Below are 19,920 nucleotides of genomic sequence, written 5' to 3'. Positions count from 1 at the left end.
TACAGAGGACACAGATGATACACCTCCCACAGAGGACAGCTTTTTGTTGCCTCTAGGCAGCCTGGCACACATGAGCGATTACATGCTGCAGTGTCTCCGCAACGACAGCCGAGTTGCCCACATTCTAAATTGTGATGATTACTGGGTGGTCACACTGCTGGATCCCCGTTACAAGGATAATGTACCGTCCTTAATTCTGTCACTGGAGCGCGATCGTAAGATGCGCGAGCACAAGCGCACGCTGGTAGACGCGCTGCTGGTGGATTTTCCACCTGACAGCGGAGGCACAGTGGAAGCACAAGGCGAAGGCAGAGGACGAGGATGAGGTTGCCAACGCAGCTGGGGCACCGCCAGCACCTCAGAAGGCAGGGTTAACATGGCCGAAATGTGGAAAAGCTTTGTCAGCACGCCACAACAACCAGCACCACCAGCTGATATGGAACGTCTTAGCAGGAGGCAGCATTTCACCAACATGGTGGAGCAGTATGTGTGCACAAAATTACTAACTGGTGGTCACTCAGGACCTATTTACGTTTTAGGATCATGTACTGTTTGTTAAATTAAAACGTCACTTTTATTTCTTATTTATAATATATATATATATGATATTTATTCACTTATAACAGTATCACTAAACTATAGACGTTAAAACTATCAGTGATGCGGTCTTACTCAATTTTTTTTACCTATATACTCAGTGTATCACCGTTATAGCTGGCTTGTGTCATTGGACTGATTAGCAGAGGGAAAAGTTGGTGGAGAGGGGGGGAGGGGAAGGGAGAGGGGAATGGGTCAGGGGTAGTGAAGATATGTGGGGTAATATAGGGGTAGGTTAGAGGTGATGTTACTACTTAGTAGCTTTATTAAGCGCTTCTATATATTCTGGAGCGTTGGTCTATTATGTAATAGATTAACTTCACTTCTGTTTGTAGTTATCGTAGCCTCTGCTGCTCCTATTTCGCCTCCTCCTATTCAACTGCTATTCATCATGCTTTTCATATCCTCCTCTCTCTCAGCTGATATGTCTCTTGTCCTATACAGCAGGCAATAGAAATAAAAACAATATAGGACAAGAGACATATCAGCTGAGAGAGAGGAGGACATGAATAGCATGATGAATAGCAGTTGAATAGGAGGAGGCGAAATAGGAGCAGCAGAGGCTGCGATAACTACAAACAGAAGTGAAGTTAATCTATTACATAATAGACCAACGCTCCAGAATATATAGGAGCGCTTAATAAAGCTACTAAGTAGTAACATCACCTCTAACCTACCCCTATATTACCCCACATATCTTTACTACCCCTGACCCATTCCCCTCTCCCTTCCCCTCCCCCCCTCTCCACCAACTTTTCCCTCTGCTGATCAGTCCAATGACACAAGCCAGCTATAACGGTGATACACTGAGTATATAGGTAGAAAAAATTGAGTAAGACCGCATCACTGATAGTTTTAACGTCTATAGTTTAGTGATACTGTTATAAGTGAATAAATATCATATATATATTATAAATAAGAAATAAAAGTGACGTTTTAATTTAACAAACAGTACATGATCCTAAAACGTAAATAGGTCCTGAGTGACCACCAGTTAGTAATTTAAAATACTAAAACGTTAAGATGTACTGTGAGGTCAAAAAGTAAAAGCAATGTAGTATGTGTGCACACGCCTACACGTACTGAATGACGGGTCTGCCCCCTTCAACTTCTGGGTCTCCAAATTGGACACATGGCCTGAGCTTGCCCTTTGCGCCTTGGAGGTGCTGGCCTGCCCTGCAGCCAGTGTATTATCTGAACGTGTGTTTAGCACGGCAGGGGGCGTCATCACAAACAAGCACAGCCGCCTGTCCGCAGCCAATGTGGACAAGTTCACGTTCATTAAAATGAACCAGGCATGGATCCCTCAGGACTTGTCCTTACCTTGTGCAGAATAGACATGTATACCGGCACTAACCAGCCATTGTTATACTGCAGCGCAATTGCTCATTCTTGTATTTTGAATATTTCACACTCTTTTAGGCGTGACGGATTTGTTCAGGATGCATCCCGGGTGTACTGCGGCAAACCCACGCGAGTAGGTACCCAATTGCAGTCACTTTTGACTGCGATTGCGTTCCGTTTTTTATATCGCGCGGGTGCAATGCGTTTTGCAAGCGCGTGATAAATAACTGACTGTTTTACCCAGACCCGAACTTCTTCACTGAAGTTCATGTTTGGGTTCAAGGTTGTGTAGATGTAATTATTCTCCCTTATAACATGGTTATAAGGGAAAATAATAGCATTCTTTAATACAGAATGCTTAGTAGAAGGTCAATTGAGGGTTAAAAAATTAAGATAAATTAACTCACCTCTTCCATTTGATCGCGTAGTTGCCGGTCTCCAGTTATTTCTTCAGGACCTGTCAAAGGACCTGTGGTGACGTCACTGAGATCGTCACATGGTCCAATCACATGGTCTATCACCACGGTGATGTACCATGTGATTGGACCATGTGATGTGACGTCACCACAGGTCCTTTAGCGGCAGCTCATGATTAAAGAAGTAAGAAGAGATCGGCAACTACACGATCAAGAGGAGGAGGTGAGTTATTTTTTTTTTTTTTAACCCTTAATTGACCTTCTACTAAGCATTCTGTATTAAAGAATGCTATTATTTTCCCTTATAACCATGTTATAATGGAAAATAATACAGTGAATAGACTGTCATCTTAGCAACCATGCGTGCAAATCGCACCGCATCCGCACTTGCTTGCGGATGCTTGCGATTTTCACTCAGCCCCATTAACTTCTATGGGGCCTGCGTTGCGTGATAAATGCACTATATAGAGCATGCTGCGATTTTCACGCATAAGTGATGCGTGAAAATCACCGCTCATCTGAACAGCCCCATAGAAGTGAATGGGTCCGGTTTCAGTGCGGGTGCAATGCGTTCACCTCACGCATTGCACCCGCGCGAAAATCTCGCCCGTGTGAACAGCTTTAGAGTGTACCCTAATTTTAAAAAATACTATTAAAACTAAAAACCTGTGTTGACTACCTCGTCCTCCTCCACCGCCACTTCCACCTACGCCGCTACATCCAGTGCCTCCTCAAACTCCTACTCCATATGTAACGCCACCTCATAAATCAATATTATTATTTTTTTTTGTACGTATTTTATTTTATATAATTTCACTACTTTGTCAGTTACATTTTCTGGTGAAATTTTGCAATTTTTGGGTGTATAGTACCACTGTTATACCAAGTAGACAGGTTTAAAAAAAAAAAAAGTGTTATTTACATTTTCAGGTGAAATTCACCAATTTTTGGAATTGGCCGGTTAAAAAAAAAGAAAAAATTGTCATTTACATTCTCGGGTGAAATTCACCAATTTTTGGGTGTATAGTACCACTGCTATACTTAGTAGGCCGGTTAAAAAAAAATGAACAAATTGTAAGTTACATTTTCTGGTGAAATTAACAATGTTTTGGATGTATAGTACCACAGCTATACCTAGTAGACAGGTTAAACAAAAAATAATAATTGTCATTTACATTTTCGGGTAAAATTCACCAATTTTGGTGTGTATAGTACCACTGCTATACCTAGTAGACAGGTTAAAAAAATTTATAAATAGTCAGTTACATTTTCCGGTGAAATTCACCAATTTTTGTGTGTGATGTACCACTGCTATACCTAGTAGACAGCTTAATAAATTTCAATAATTTTTCTGTTACATTTTTGGGTTGACATTATACAATTTTGACCTGATGTACATGTCTGTATTTTAGCTTCTTTTTAATTAAAGCATCTATATGTTGTTTGGAAGCTGGATCACCTTCTTCACTGCTATACCTAGTAGGTCGGTTAAAAATAAAATAAAAATGTCATTTACATTTTTGGGTGAAATTCACCAATTTTGGTGTGTATAGTACCACTGCTATACCTAGTAGACAGGTTAAAAAAATAAATAAATAGTCAGTTACATTTTTTGGTGAAATTCACCAATTTTTTGGTGTAATATACCCCTCCTCTACCTAGTTGACAGCTTAATAAATTTCAATAATTTTTCTGTTACATTTTTGGGTTGACATTATACAATTTTCGATGTGAATAAACACCTGCTATGCATAGGTGACAGAGAATAAAATATAATAAATTATTCAGTAATTAATGTGTACCACATCCTTACATTCAATGCTTAAACTTTAAAAAGTTGTCACACTTTTATGCTTTAATAATTTCTCCCATTCAACTCTAATTTGAAATTTGAAAAAATGAATCCTCCCTTGGATGTGGTCTCTCTTTCTCACGCTTCCTCTCTGGCCTGGAACCCTGATTCCCCACCACCCGTGATCACCATGGTAGGCGCATAAAAGAACATCAAAAGTTGATAGAGCAGATATCAAATTGGATCGTGAACATCACGGGGACGTGCAACATGGTGGGGCAGTATGTGTGCACACGCCTACACAAACTGACTGACAGGGGTCAGCCCCTGCAACTTCTGGGTCTCCAAATTGGGCACATGGACTGAGCTTGCCCTTTACCCCTTGGAGGTGCTGGCCTGCCTTGCAGCCAGTGTATTGTCTGAACGTGTGTTTAGCATGACTGGAGGGGGTTATCACAGGTTATATTTCCCAATGTTTTGGGGTGTACCCTAATTTTAAAAATAAAATTTAAAACCAAAAAGCAGCGTAGGCTACCTCCTCCTCCACCGCCGCTTCCATCTACACCGCCACATCCACCGCCTCCTCAACCTCCTACTCCATATTGACCTCGTCCTCCTAGATCAAGATTATTATTTTTTATTTTTACCTATTTTATGTTATTTAAAGTCATTTCCCTACCCACATTTATTTGTAGAGCATTTTAGTGCTCAAAAGTACAGGTCCCCATTGACTTCAATGGGGTTCGGGTTCGGGGTCAAGTTCGGGTAAAGTTCGGGTCGGCTCAAGTTCGGCAGAACCTGTCGAACCCGAACATCCAGGTGTCCGCTGTACTCTACTCATCACCAACCAATACAAACGGTATGGGTGGGGCATCAGTACCTGGCAGTGGTTGAGGCAGAGGAAAATCAAATTGTCTGTTATATAGACTACGGCCCATATAAGAATTTTTAAATACTATTGAATCGTTGGTGTGTCCATAGGCCCCTACGTCGATGACAATAAAACAATATTGTGCATCTGCGATGGCCATTAGGATTATCGAAAAATACTTCTTGTAGTTGTAAAACTCTGATCCAATTCCTTCAGGCTTGATAATCCGAAAAATTTTCTGCTATTTCTGTCCAATGCTGTCTAGTTGGATGTGGAATAAATTCATCATGCAGTTGTTCCCACAAAACACGGCATGTCTCCTTCATAATTATGGAGACAGTTGATATGCCAAGGCGAAATTGAAAATGGAGTGAGCTGAAACTTTCTCCACTTGCCAGAAACTTTAAAAATATTTTTTTAAGGTAATCATATTAAAAAGATTTTCAAAAAACATAATATACAAGGTATATCAATCGGACGGAATTCTATGGGACCTTAATTCAATTTTTTTTTTAGTCAAGATTTTTTATGTGGCCAATATAAGTTTTTTTAAAAGCTACGATAAAAGTTTGTTCTCCATGGTGACCAATATTGATCACAGTTCATTCTACATCGTTAATGACCATTATATGGATTAAAACTTTAGCATACAAGATGTAGAAGTCAAAATAATAATGCTGAGCATCAATTGTGGCCAAAATTATGCCCTTTGTACAGTGATGCCACAATACAGAGCAAATTTGTGTTCAAAAAGTTGTGGTTTCACACTACCTAAAATATCATCTTTAAAAAATGTATACAGAAAATAAATTTTACCATAGATAATAAGTATGTACTTTACCGTATGGTCAGCAATACGCGTTTTGCTGGGGAAACACAGTGGCGGAAAGTGGTGTCTTGTATTTGAATGTGAGGTGACACATGTTGTAACAGATCATCAAAACTTTCTACGGTCATCCGTAAGTAATTAAAGAATTTTTCAGAATAATCCCTCAATTCAGGAAACAGAGTTTCAAATACTCCCCTTCTTATTCTTGCAGAGGTTATTGGATGCACCCAATAGCGACGCTTATGACGCCGTCTGGCTCAAAGACGTCTTCTCCAGCGTGAAACCAGGATTAGGGCCTGAAATCCAAAACGAATATGGTCCGGCATCATCTTTGCAATCTTCAGAGGGAGCTTCTCAGTGGTAAGTGACCTTCGGTTGTCTTTTATAGCCACTGTAGTATTTGCATATCAGATTGCATCTCTTTCATCTCTAAAATTTGAATACCGGATCCGTCTTTCTGTTTAAAAACGGAAGAAAACGCAAAAGACGGATCCGCTATTACGACGGATCCGGCAGACGGATCCGTCAAAACAGTCTACGGTATGAAACGGATTGAAGGATCCGGCTTGAATTTCCGGCGACGGAACGACAGATCCGTTGCATGAAAAATGTCCGGTAATGTTTGTTTCCGGCGACGGAACTGCTCGCCAGATCACTCTGCCGCAAGTGTTAAAGTAGCCTTAGTTTACATTAGAGATGAACAAAGTGTTCAGAAATTCGATTCAGACGCTTCGCCAAATTTTCCCAATTTTTTTTATTTGACCCGAATTTATTCATGTCAAAGTGCATTAAAAATCAGCTATTTCCTGGCTGCAGATAGCCTGTATATTGGTGCAGAAACTTGCATAGGTAGTCTGCTGTGGTAGTGAAACAGTTACTGTGCGTCAGTTGACAGGCATCACTCTTAGAATCACTTCACACTTCAATATGGTCAGTTAGAAGGCCAAAACTGACCAAATAACTCAAGTGTGAACTCAGCCTTGAAGGTCAATGTTAGCATCAGGTATACAGAACTGTGCAGTGGCCCAAAATTCTACTATAGAGTGAAAGAAATGTCGCCTCCTGCTGCTTCCACATAGATTGATAGATAACCTATTTTGTTAGCCACTGATACAAGTAGTGGCCCCATGACAGAGTGGTAAGGGTGTCAGCAGCAAGTTTGTGTTGATGTCACTGTTTATTTTTCCTTTCCTCTGATTCGTCAGAAGAACAACCCTCCAAAAACGGATCCTGTCTTTTGAGCATTCACTTTCACACGGTCAGTATTTGGTCAGTATTGGAAAGGCAAAAACAGGAGTGGGTCCAAAACAGAGATGACACGCAATGGGAATATTTGCATGTTTTCTGTGTTTTAGACCCACTCCTGCTTTTGGCTTCCAAATCATGATCAAATCCTGATGCAAAATACTTACCGTGTGACAGAGGCCTCATGCTCAATTTGCAGTTTTGGCAATTTGCCTCTGAAATCGGTTTTATTCAGATGGAAAAGAAATCCTGCATGGGTACGTGGATAAAGTTGTGGAAAAAGATAGATGTATTAGCGCCCAGGTAACAGGTGTAAGGATACCACTGGGAAAAATGGCGCCATCTTTCCCTTTGGTGTCCTTACACCTGTTACACAAAGCAGCAGATTGTGACAAAGGTTGTTAAGTCAGAATATAACTGCAAGAATGAGCTATTCTGATGCACCAGGCACCACTGTGTGGAAATCCACACCTTATTTATCTTTATAAAGGTTAATCTCTATATATTTTGTGTTGAAAGACGAGTTTTCGCCGCACTAAACACCCTTCCTGAAGCCACACTACTGGCCGGGCAGAAAAAACTCAGCCAGTTGTGGCCACAATTCATGTTTGGCTGCCCAGTAGTCTAGGGGATATTGGATGTGGGGTAACAGGGTCCACTACAAATATTCCAACACCTGCTGGTTCAGGTTCTGCTTCATGTCCTGCTGCTGCTGGCTGATTTCTTCAGTAGGAGGGTGAAGAAAAATGCTCATTAGAGACTTAAGTTGCTTCTTATCGAGTTGGTGCTGCTCCTGGCTCCCCACCCTCCTCCAACAGTCATGGCAGTGGAGCATGAGCGCAGAGGGCCCCACTGTCAGACCTTTTTGAGGATGAGCAATGACGCACATAGGAATCGACCGACTGACTACATAGGATGTCTTAATAGTAGTTGAGTTTCTAATCCATTTCAGCAAATGTACAAAAAGGTCCACATTTTGGCTCGGTAGCAAGGGTCTAACATCGTGGAAAGCCCATAGTTATCCTTCTGCCAAATAGTGATAATGTGGCTGTCACACAACTCAGCATGCATTTGACCATTTGTGCAAGGGACTCAAATGGACTCCCAGCTAGGGTTGCCACTAGAGTTGAGCGAACACCTGGATGTTCGGGTTCGAGAAGTTCGGCCGAACTTCCCGGAAATGTTCGGGTTCGGGATCCGAACCCGATCCGAACTTCGTCCCGAACCCGAACCCCATTGAAGTCAATGGGGACCCGAACTTTTGGGCACTGAAAAGGCTGTAAAACAGCCCAGGAAAGAGCTAGAGGGCTGCAAAAGGCAGCAACATGTAGGTAAATCCCCTGCAAACAAATGTGGATAGGGAAATGAATTTTAAAAAAAATAAAAAAATAAAAATGAACCAATATCAATTGGACAGAGGTCCCATAGCAGAGAATCTGGCTTCACGTCAGCAGAGAATCAGTCTCTTCATGCCATAGCAAAGAATCTGGCTTCATGTCAGCAGAGAATCAGTCTCTTCATGCCATAGCAGAGAATCTGGCTTCATGTCAGCGCAGAATCAGTCGTCATGTCATAGCAGAGAATCAGGCTTCACGTCACCCACCACTGGAACAGGCCACTGTCACACATTTAGGCCCCGGCACCCAGGCAGAGGAGATAGGTCCCGTAACAGAGAATCTGGCCTGATGTCAGCAAAGAATCTGTCTTCATGTCATAGCAGAGAATCAGGCTTCACGTCACCCACCACTGGAACAGACCACTGTCACACATTTAGGCCCCGGCACCCAGACAGAGGAGAGCGGTCCCGTAACAGAGAATCTGGCCTTATGTCAGCGCAGAATCTGTCTTCATGTCATAGCAGAGAATCAGGCTTCACGTCACCCACAACTGGAACAGGCCACTGTCACACATTTAGGCCCAGGCACCCAGGCAGAGGAGAGTGGTCCCGTAACAGAGAATCTGGCCTTATGTCAGCGCAGAATCTGTATTCATGTCATAGCAGAGAATCAGGCTTCACGTCACCCACCACTGGAACAGGCCACTGTCACACATTTAGGCCCAGGCACCCAGGCAGAGGAGAGAGGTCCCGTAACAGAGAATCTGGCCTTATGTCAGCGCAGAATGTGTCTTCATGTCATAGCAGAGAATCAGGCTTCACGTCACCCACCACTGGAACAGGCCACTGTCACACATTTAGGCCCAGGCACGCAGGCAGAGGAGAGAGGTCCCGTAACAGAGAATCTGGCCTTATGTCAGCGCAGAATCTGTCTTCATGTCATAGCAGAGAATCAGGCTTCACGTCACCCACCACTGGAACAGGCCACTGTCACACATTTAGGCCCAGGCACCCAGGCAGAGGAGAGAGGTCCCGTAACAGAGAATCTGGCCTTATGTCAGCGCAGAATCTGTATTCATGTCATAGCAGAGAATCAGGCTTCACGTCACCCACCACTGGAACAGGCCACTGTCACACATTTAGGCCCTGGCACCCAGACAGAGGAGAGCGGTCCCGTAACAGAGAATCTGGCCTTATGTCAGCACAGAATCTGTCTTCATGTCATAGCAGAGAATCAGGCTTCACGTCACCCACCACTGGAACAGGCCACTGTCACACATTTAGGCCCAGGCACCCAGGCAGAGGAGAGAGGTCCCGTAACAGAGAATCTGGCCTTATGTCAGCGCAGAATCTGTATTCATGTCATAGCAGAGAATCAGGCTTCACGTCACCCACCACTGGAACAGGCCACTGTCACACGTTTAGGCCCAGGCACCCAGGCAAAGGAGAGAGGTCCCGTAACAGAGAATCTGGCCTTATGTCAGCGCAGAATCTGTCTTCATGTCATAGCAGAGAAAAAGGCTTCACGTCACCCACCACTGGAACAGGCCATTGTCACACATTTAGGCCCAGGCACCCAGGCAGAGGAGAGAGGTCCCGTAACAGAGAATCTGGCCTTATGTCAGCGCAGAATCTGTATTCATGTCATAGCAGAGAATCAGGCTTCACGTCACCCACCACTGGAACAGGCCACTGTCACACATTTAGGCCCAGGCACCCAGGCAGAGGAGAGAGGTCCCGTAACAGAGAATCTGGCCTTATGTCAGCGCAGAATCTGTATTCATGTCATAGCAGAGAATCAGGCTTCACGTCACCCACCACTGGAACAGGCCACTGTCACACATTTAGGCCCCGGCACCCAGGCAGAGGAGAGAGGTCCCGTAACAGAGAATCTGGCCTTATGTCAGTGCAGAATCTGTCTTCATGTCATAGCAGAGAAAAAGGCTTCACGTCACCCACCACTGGAACAGGCCACTGTCACACATTTAGGCCCAGGCACCCAGGCAGAGGAGAGAGGTCCCGTAACAGAGAATCTGGCCTTATATCAGCGCAGAATCTGTATTCATGTCATAGCAGAGAATCAGGCTTCACGTCACCCACCACTGGAACAGGCCACTGTCACACATTTAGGCCCAGGAACCCAGGCAGAGGAGAGAGGTCCCGTAACAGAAAATCTGGCCTTATGTCAGCGCAGAATCTGTCTTCATGTCATAGCAGAGAATAAGGCTTCACGTCACCCACCACTGGAACAGGCCACTGTCACACATTTAGGCCCAGGCACCCAGGCAGAGGAGAGAGGTCCCGTAACAGAGAATCTGGCCTTATGTCAGCGCAGAATCTGTCTTCATGTCATAGCAGAGAATCAGGCTTCACGTCACCCACCACTGGAACAGGCCACTGTCACACATTTAGGCCCCGGCACCCAGACAGAGGAGAGGTTCATTCAACTTTGGGTTGCCCCGCAATATAATGGTAAAATGAAATTAAAAATAGTATTGAATGAGGAAGTGCCCTGGAGTAGAATAATATATTGTTAAGGGGAGGTAGTTAATATCTAATCTGCACAAGGGATGGACAGGTCCTGTGGGATCCATGCCTGGTTCATTTTTATGAACGTCAGCTTGTCCACATTGGCTGTAGACAGGCGGCTGCGTTTGTCTGTAATGACGCCCCCTGCCGTGCTGAATACACGTTCAGACAAAACGCTGGCCGCCGGGCAGGCCAGCACCTCCAAGGCATAAAAGGCTAGCTCTGGCCACGTGGACAATTTGGAGACCCAGAAATTGAATGGGGCCGAACCATCAGTCAGTACGTGGAGGGGTGTGCACAGGTACTGTTCCACCATGTTAGTGAAATGTTGCCTCCTGCTAACACGTTCCATATTAGGTGGTGGTGCAGTTAGCTGTGGCGTGGTGACAAAACTTTTCCACATCTCTGCCATGCTAACCCTGCCCTCAGAGGAGCTGGCCGTGACACAGCTGCGTTGGCGAACTCTTGCTCCTCCTCTACCTTCGCCTTGGGCTTCCACTGGTTCCCCTGTGACATTTGGGAATGCTCTCAGTAGCGCGTCTACCAACGTGCGCTTGTACTCGCGCATCTTCCTATCACGCTCCAGTGTAGGAAGTAAGGTGGGCACATTGTCTTTGTAACGGGGATCCAGCAGGGTGGCAACCCAGTATTCCGCACACGTTAAAATGTGGGCAACTCTGCTGTCGTTGCGCAGGCACTGCAGCATGTAGTCGCTCATGTGTGCCAGGCTGCCCAGAGGTAAGGACAAGCTGTCCTCTGTGGGAGGCGTATCGTCATCGTCCTGTGTTTCCCCTCAGCCACGCACCAGTGATGGGCCCGAGCTGCTTTGGGTGCCACCCCGCTGTGAACATGCTTCATCCTCATCCTCCTCCACATCCTCCTCATACTCGTCCTCCTCATCCTCCAGTAGTGGGCCCTGTCTGGCCACATTTGTACCTGGCCTCTGGTGTTGCAAAAAACCTCCCTCTGAGTCACTTTGAAGAGACTGGCCTGAAAGTGCTAAAAATGACCCCTCTTCCTCCTCTTCCTCCTGGGCCACCTCCTCTTCCATCATCGCCCTAAGTGTTTTCTCAAGGAGACATAGAAGTGGTATTGTAACGCTGATAACGGCGTCATCGCCACTGGTCATGTTGGTGGAGTACTCGAAACAGCGCAACAGGGCACACAGGTCTCGCATGGAGGCCCAGTCATTGGTGGTGAAGTGTGTCTGATCCGCAGTGCGACTGACCCGTGCGTGCTGCAGCTGAAACTCCACTATGGCCTGCTGCTGCTCGCACAGTCTGTCCAGCATATGCAAGGTGGAGTTCCACCTGGTGGGTACGTCGCATATGAGGCGGTGAGCGGGAAGGCCGAAGTTACGCTGTAGCGCAGACAGGCGAGCAGCGGCAGGGTGTGAATGCCGGAAGCGCGAACAGAAGGCCCGCACTTTATGCAGCAGCTCTGACATGTCGGGGTAGTTGCGAATGAACTTCTGCACCACCAAATTCAGCACATGCGCCAGGCAAGGGATGTGCGTCAAACCGGCTAGTCCCAGAGCTGCAACGAGATTTCGCCCATTATCGCACACCACCAGGCCGGGCTTGAGGCTCACCCGCAGCAACAACTCGTCGGTCTGTTGTTCTATACCCCGCCACAACTCCTGTGCGGTGTGGGGCCTGTCCCCCAAACATATGAGCTTCAGAATGGCCTGCTGACGTTTACCCTGTGCTGTGCTGAAGTTGGTGGTGAAGGTGTGTGGCTGACTGGATGAGCAGGTGGAAGAAGAGGAGGAGGAAGCTGAGTAGGAGGAGGAGGAGACAGAAGGCAAAGAATGTTGCCCTGCGATCCTTGGCGGCGGAAGGACGTGCGCCAAAGAGCTCTCTGCCTGGGGCCCAGCCGCCACTACATTTACCCAGTGTGCAGTTAGGGAGATATAGTGTCCCTGGCCGTGCTTACTGGTCCACGTATCTGTGGTTAGGTGGACCTTGCCACAGATGGCGTTGCGCAGTGCACACTTGATTTTATCGGACACTTGTTTGTGCAGGGAAGGCACGGCTCTCTTGGAGAAGTAGTGACGGCTGGGAACAACATACTGTGGGACAGCAAGTGACATGAGCTGTTTGAAGCTGTGTGTGTCCACCAGCCTAAATGACAGCATTTCATAGGCCAGTAGTTTAGAAATGCTGGCATTCAGGGCCAGGGATCGAGGGTGGCTAGGTGGGAATTTACGCTTTCTCTCAAATGTTTGTGAGATGGAGAGCTGAACGCTGCCGTGTGACATGGTTGAGATGCTTGGTGACGCAGGTGGTGGTGTTGGTGGTACATCCCATGTTTGCTGGGCGGCAGGTGCCAACGTTCCTCCAGAGGCGGAGGAAGAGGCCGAGGCGGCGGCAGCAGCAGAAGAGGCCGAGGCAGCAGCAGCAGAAGAGGTAGCAAGGGGAGCCTGAGTGTCTTCTTTGTTTTTAAGGTGTTTACTCCACTGCAGTTCATGCTTTGCATGCAGGTGCCTGGTCATGCAGGTTGTGCTAAGGTTCAGAACGTTAATGCCTCGCTTCAGGCTCTGATGGCACAGCGTGCAAACCACTCGGGTCTTGTCGTCAGCACATTGTTTGAAGAAGTGCCATGCCAGGGAACTCCTTGAAGCTGCCTTTGGGGTGCTCGGTCCCTGATGGCGGCGGTCAGTAGCAGGCGGAGTCTCTTGGCGGCGGGTGTTCTGATTTTGCCCACTGCTCCCTCTTTTGCTACGCTGTTGGCTCGGTCTCACCACTGCCTCTTCCTCCGAACTGTGAAAGTCAGTGGCACGACCTTCATTCCATGTGGGGTCTAGGACCTCATCGTCCCCTGCATCGTCTTCCACCCAGTCTTGATCCCTGACCTCCTGTTCAGTCTGCACACTGCAGAAAGACGCAGCAGTTGGCACCTGTGTTTCGTCATCATCAGAGACGTGCTGAGGTGGTATTCCCATGTCCTCATCATCAGGAAAAATAAGTGGTTGTGCGTTAGTGCATTCTATCTCTTCCACCCCTGGGGAAGGGCTAGGTGGATGCCCTTGGGAAACCCTGGCAGCAGAGTCTTCAAACCGCATAAGAGACTGCTGCATAACTTGAGGCTCAGACAGTTTCCCTGATATGCATGGGGGTGATGTGACAGACCGATGGGCTTGGTTTTCATGCGCCATCTGTGCGCTTTCTGCAGAAGACTGGGTGGGAGATAATGTGAACGTGCTGGATCCACTGTTGGCCGCCCAATTGACTAATGCCTGCACCTGCTCAGGCCTTACCATCCTTAGAACGGCATTGGGCCCCACCAAATATAGCTGTAAATTCTGCTGGCTACTGGAACCTGAGGTAGTTGGTTCACTAGGACGTGTGGCTGTGGCAGAACGGCCACGTCCTCTCCCAGCACCAGAGGGTCCACTAACACCACCACGACCATGTCCACGTCCGCGTCCCTTATTAGATGTTTTCCTCATTGTTCCCGTTCACCACAATTTTGAGAATGGCAAATTTGGGAATGGTTTTTCAACCCAGAAAAAAAAGTGTGCTTTTACGGTCACTACAAATAACTTGACCAGCTAAAACAGTAGAGATTTGGTTAAATAGAGATGTGAGGCCTGTTTTTTTTTTTGCGCTGTGTGACAGGTATAGGTTTAATCACAGAATCAGATTTCTATCAGCACGCTAGCGTGTGTCTTAGGTTTTTCTGAATGACACTATCACTAGCTTCAATGTAAGATATTCTTTTTGGGATAGATTTCAAGTAGGCCTCAAATACCAGAAACTAGTTATTTTGAGAATGGCAAATTTGGGAATGGTTTTTCAACCCAGAAAAAAAAGTGTGCTTTTACGGTCACTACAAATAACTTGACCAGCTAAAACAGTAGAGATTTGGTTAAATAGAGATGTGAGGCCTGTTTTTTTTTGCGCTGTGTGACAGGTATAGGTTTAATCACAGAATCAGATTTCTATCAGCACGCTAGCGTGTGTCTTAGGTTTTTCTGAATGACACTATCACTAGCTTCAATGTAAGATATTCTTTTTGGGATAGATTTCAAGTAGGCCTCAAATACCAGAAACTAGTTATTTTGAGAATGGCAAATTTGGGAATGGTTTTTCAACCCAGAAAAAAAAGTGTGCTTTTACGGTCACTACAAATAACTTGACCAGCTAAAACAGGAGAGATTTGGTTAAATAGAGATGTGAGGCCTGGTTTTTTTTGCGCTGTGTGACAGGTATAGGTTTAATCACAGAATCAGATTTCTATCAGCACGCTAGCGTGTGTCTTAGGTTTTTCTGAATGACACTATCACTAGCTTCAATGTAAGATATTCTGTTTGGGATAGATTTCAAGTAGGCCTCAAATACCAGAAACTAGTTATTTTGAGAATGGCAAATTTGGGAATAGTTTTTCAACCTAGAAAAAAAAGTCTGCTTTTACGGTCACTACAAATAACTTGACCAGCTAAAACAGTAGAGATTTGGTTAAATAGAGATGTGAGGCCTGTTTTTTTTTGCGCTGTGTGACAGGTATAGGTTTAATCACAGAATCAGATTTCTATCAGCACGCTAGCGTGTGTCTTAGGTTTTTCTGAATGACACTATCACTAGCTTCAATGTAAGATATTCTTTTTGGGATAGATTTCAAGTAGGCCTCAAATACCAGAAACTAGTTATTTTGAGAATGGCAAATTTGGGAATGGTTTTTCAACCCAGAAAAAAAAGTGTGCTTTTAATGTCACTACAAATAACTTGACCAGCTAAAACAGTAGAGATTTGGTTAAATAGAGTTGTGAGGTCTGTTTTTTTTTGCGCTGTGTGACAGGTATAGGTTTAATCACAGAATCAGATTTCTATCAGCACGCTAGCGTGTGTCTTAGGTTTTTCTGAATGACACTATCACTATCTTCAATGTAAGATATTCTTTTTGGGATAGATTTCAAGTAGGCCTCAAATACCAGAAACTAGTTATTTTGAGAATGGCAAATTTGGGAATGGTTTTTCAACCCAGAAAAAAAAGTGTGCTTTTACGGTCACTACAAATAACTTGACCAGCTAAAACAGTAGAGATTTGGTTAAATAGAGATGTGAGGCCTGGTTTTTTTTGCGCTGTGTGACAGGTATAGGTTTAATCACAGAATCAGATTTCTATCAGCACGCTAGCGTGTGTCTTAGGTTTTTCTGAATGACACTATCACTAGCTTCAATGTAAGATATTCTTTTTGGGATAGATTTCAAGTAGGCCTCAAATACCAGAAACTAGTTATTTTGAGAATGGCAAATTTAGGAATGGTTTTTCAACCCAGAAAAAAAAGTGTGCTTTTACGGTCACTACAAATAACTTTACCAGCTAAAACAGTAGAGATTTGGTTAAATAGAGATGTGAGGCCTGTTTTTTTTTGCGCTGTGTGACAGGTATAGGTTTAATCACAGAATCAGATTTCTATCAGCACGCTAGCGTGTGTCTTAGGTTTTTCTGAATGACACTATCACTAGCTTCAATGTAAGATATTCTTTTTGGGATAGATTTCAAGTAGGCCTCATATACCAGAAACTAGTTATTTTGAGAATGGCAAATTTGGGAATGGTTTTTCAACCCAGAAAAAAAAGTGTGCTTTTACGGTCACTACAAATAACTTGACCAGCTAAAACAGTACAGATTTGGTTAAATAGAGATGTGAGGCCTGTTTTTTTTTGCGCTGTGTGACAGGTATAGGTTTAATCACAGAATCAGATTTCTATCAGCACGCTAGCGTGTGTCTTAGGTTTTTCTGAATGACACTATCACTAGCTTCAATGTAAGATATTCTTTTTGGGATAGATTTCAAGTAGGCCTCAAATACCAGAAACTAGTTATTTTGAGAATGGCAAATTTGGGAATGCTTTTTCAACCCAGAAAAAAAAGTGTGCTTTTAATGTCACTACAAATAACTTGACCAGCTAAAACAGTACAGATTTGGTTGAATAGAAATGTCAGGTCTATTTTTTAGGCGCTGGGTGACAGGCTCAACTTGCCCCTGATGTAATATATGGCCAAAAAATAACCACACTGTTGATGGTTAAATGCACTTGGGTGACACAGGCTCAGCCTGCACCAGATGTAGTATATGGCCAAAAAATAATCAGACTGTCGATGGTTAAATGCACTTCGGTGACACAGGCTCAGCCTGCAGCTGATGTAGTATATGGCCAAAAAATAACCAGATTGTTGATGGTTAAATGCACTTCGGTGACACAGGCTCAGCCTGCAGCTGATGTAGGATATAGCACAAAATAACCACACTATCGATGGTTAAATACACTTGGTGATAGCTTGTGCTGGCGCACCACAAGTCACAAAATGGCCGCCGATCACCCCAGATAAAAAGTGTTCTAAAAACGCTCTGGGCAGCCTCAAAAAAGTGAGGAAGTCAATAATAGCACTTCAATGATCCACAGCTGCAGATCGATCACAGAATGAAGTCTTTTGGAGGAGTTAATCTGCCTAATCTCGCCCTAACGTCGCAGCTGCAACCTCTCCCTATACTGATCATAGCAGAGTGACGTGCGGCGCTACGTGACTCCAGCTTAAATAGAGGCTGGGTCACATGCTGCACTGGCCAATCACAGCCATGCCAATAGTAGGCATGGCTGTGATGGCCTCTTGGGGCAAGTAGTATGACGCTTGTTGATTGGCTGCTTTGCAGCCTTTCAAAAAGCGCCAAGAAAGAGCCGAACACCGAACCCGAACCCGGACTTTTACGAAAATGTTCGGGTTCGGGTCCGTGTCACGGACACCCCAAAATACAGTTCGGGTTCGCTCATCCCTAGTTGCCACCTTTCCCAAAAAAAAATAACGGGGAAGTTAAGCCACACCCCAAAGGGTGTGTGGTTGTGGGGGCATGGCTTAACACAGGGTGTGGAGTCGCTGTCATACTGTGGCTCCCTAGGAATATTAAAGCCCCCATTAGAGCCCCCAGTAATAGTAATGCACCCAGTAATAGTAATGCCCCATTAGTGCCCCCTCAATAATAGTAATGCCCCATTAGTGTGCCCCAGTAAGAATAAATATCATGTTAATTATCCCCTACAGTGAACGCCGTAAAAAAAAAAAAAAAATGACAGAATTGCTAATTTATTTTTAGCTGCCACTGAAAAAAACGTAATAACAAGCTATCAAAAAGCGTAATTTACTCCAATATGATACCAATTAAAACTAAAAGTTGTCCCACAAAAATAAAGCCCTCACACAATGCTATAGAAAGAAAAATACTAAAGTTATGGGTCTTGGGTCTTGTAATCTTTCTGACCCAGAGAATAAAGATATTATGTTATTTATACTCAGTGGCAGTATTGCTGTTTTTCCCATCTCCCTCCAGAAAGAGTTAATAAAAGTAAAGATAGTTATGTGTACCCCAAAATGGTGCCATTAATACTACAACTTGTCCTGCAAAAAACAAGCCATCATACAGCTATATAGATGGAAAAATAAAAAAAGTTATAGCTCTTGGAAGGCGACAATGAAAAAAGGAAGAAAAACGCTTGGTCATAAAAGGCCCAAAACAGGCTGGTCACTAAGGCGTTGGACACTGGACACTGTTCTATTAGAAACAGTAGCTCTGAGCCCAATACAGGAATTGATGCATAATTGGCTTTCTCCTATGGATTACTTCAGCTTCAGATTACAGAGCCTGCACTGTCCCTGCAGTCTCCCTTTGCTCCCCCTATGCTCACTGTAGTGGGAAGGGGGAGATTTAGATATATATGTCACAGGGCGCCGGCTTCACGCTCCTTTCCTTCAGTGCCGCCGGCGCCCTGCGATAACTTCAGAGCAAGGACATGCGCTGTGTCCAAGTTTCCAGGGCAACGAGGGGCTGAGAGGACCCGGCCGTGCATGCCTCCTTAGCGTGGTCGGCGTCCTCCTCTCCCGTAGTTTTGGCGAAAAGTCCTGGCGCCGAACTGGACCCTTGGCGCTCAGCAGGATGCAGGGGGATGAGTCATCTGACGCTGGCCACGTCACATGACTCTCACTCTCCCCTATTTAATAGGCAGTCTGCTTGCCACAGGTTGCCTGTGATTAAGGTCCTATACCTTGTGTATATTCCGTTGGCATTTTACTCGGTATTTGACTTCGGCTTGACTTTGACTTGTTCTCGCTGGCTACCTGTGTTATACTTGCTCCTCCTGGTTTTGACCTTGCTAGTTTGACCTCTTTTTGTTGTCTGTTTTGTTTGTGTCTCCACACTTATGCAAGCTAGGGATCGCCGCCCAGTTGTGCTCCATTACCTAGGATGGGTAAGTGCAAGTAGGCAGGGACAGAGGAGTGGGTGGAGTCAGTTTGCATCTTCCCTATTCCCCTTCTCGTGACAATATATGTATATATGTCTCCATTTAAGTAGTAAGGGGGGAACTAACTCTCATTAGGGAGAGAGCACCCTAATCAGTGTGAGGAGACTTATAGGCCATGCATACTCCTATGGAATTCTGGGAGGGAATAAATGCAAATTAGCTCTTAACAAGCTTTGCCTCTAATGCCACCAGATGTAAGTCAGCTATCCTATAAGTCAATATTCAGCTCTTAAAATAAGCATTGAGACATGACATGGATATTAAATAAGCCAGCACCTTATCTGCAGACAGCTGTTTCGGGGTGATTGCCCCTCATCAGTGCAGAGCAGAGAGTACTGGCTTAACTGGGTAGGAGGACTGTGTCCGAGCAAAGGGGGAACTAACTCTCCTTAGGGATAGAGCACCTTAATCTCCCTGAAACAGCTGTCTGTAGATGAGGTGCTGGCTTATTTAATATCCAAGTCATGTCTCAACGCTTATTTTAAGAGCTGAATATTGACTTATAGGATAGCTGCCTTACATCTGGTGGCATTGGAGGCAAAGCTTGTTAAGAGCTCATTTGAATTTCTTCCCTCCATTTAAATATGCATATATACATTGTAAGGGATCGTCTTTTTATTCGGGGGTCATTCTCACAGACTTCTTCCAGACAAAGGCT

The sequence above is a fragment of the Bufo bufo genome, chromosome 5, assembly GCF_905171765.1.
Source record: "Bufo bufo chromosome 5, aBufBuf1.1, whole genome shotgun sequence".
NCBI lineage: Eukaryota > Metazoa > Chordata > Amphibia > Anura > Bufonidae > Bufo > Bufo bufo.
This window is presented reverse-complemented; position numbering follows the sequence as displayed.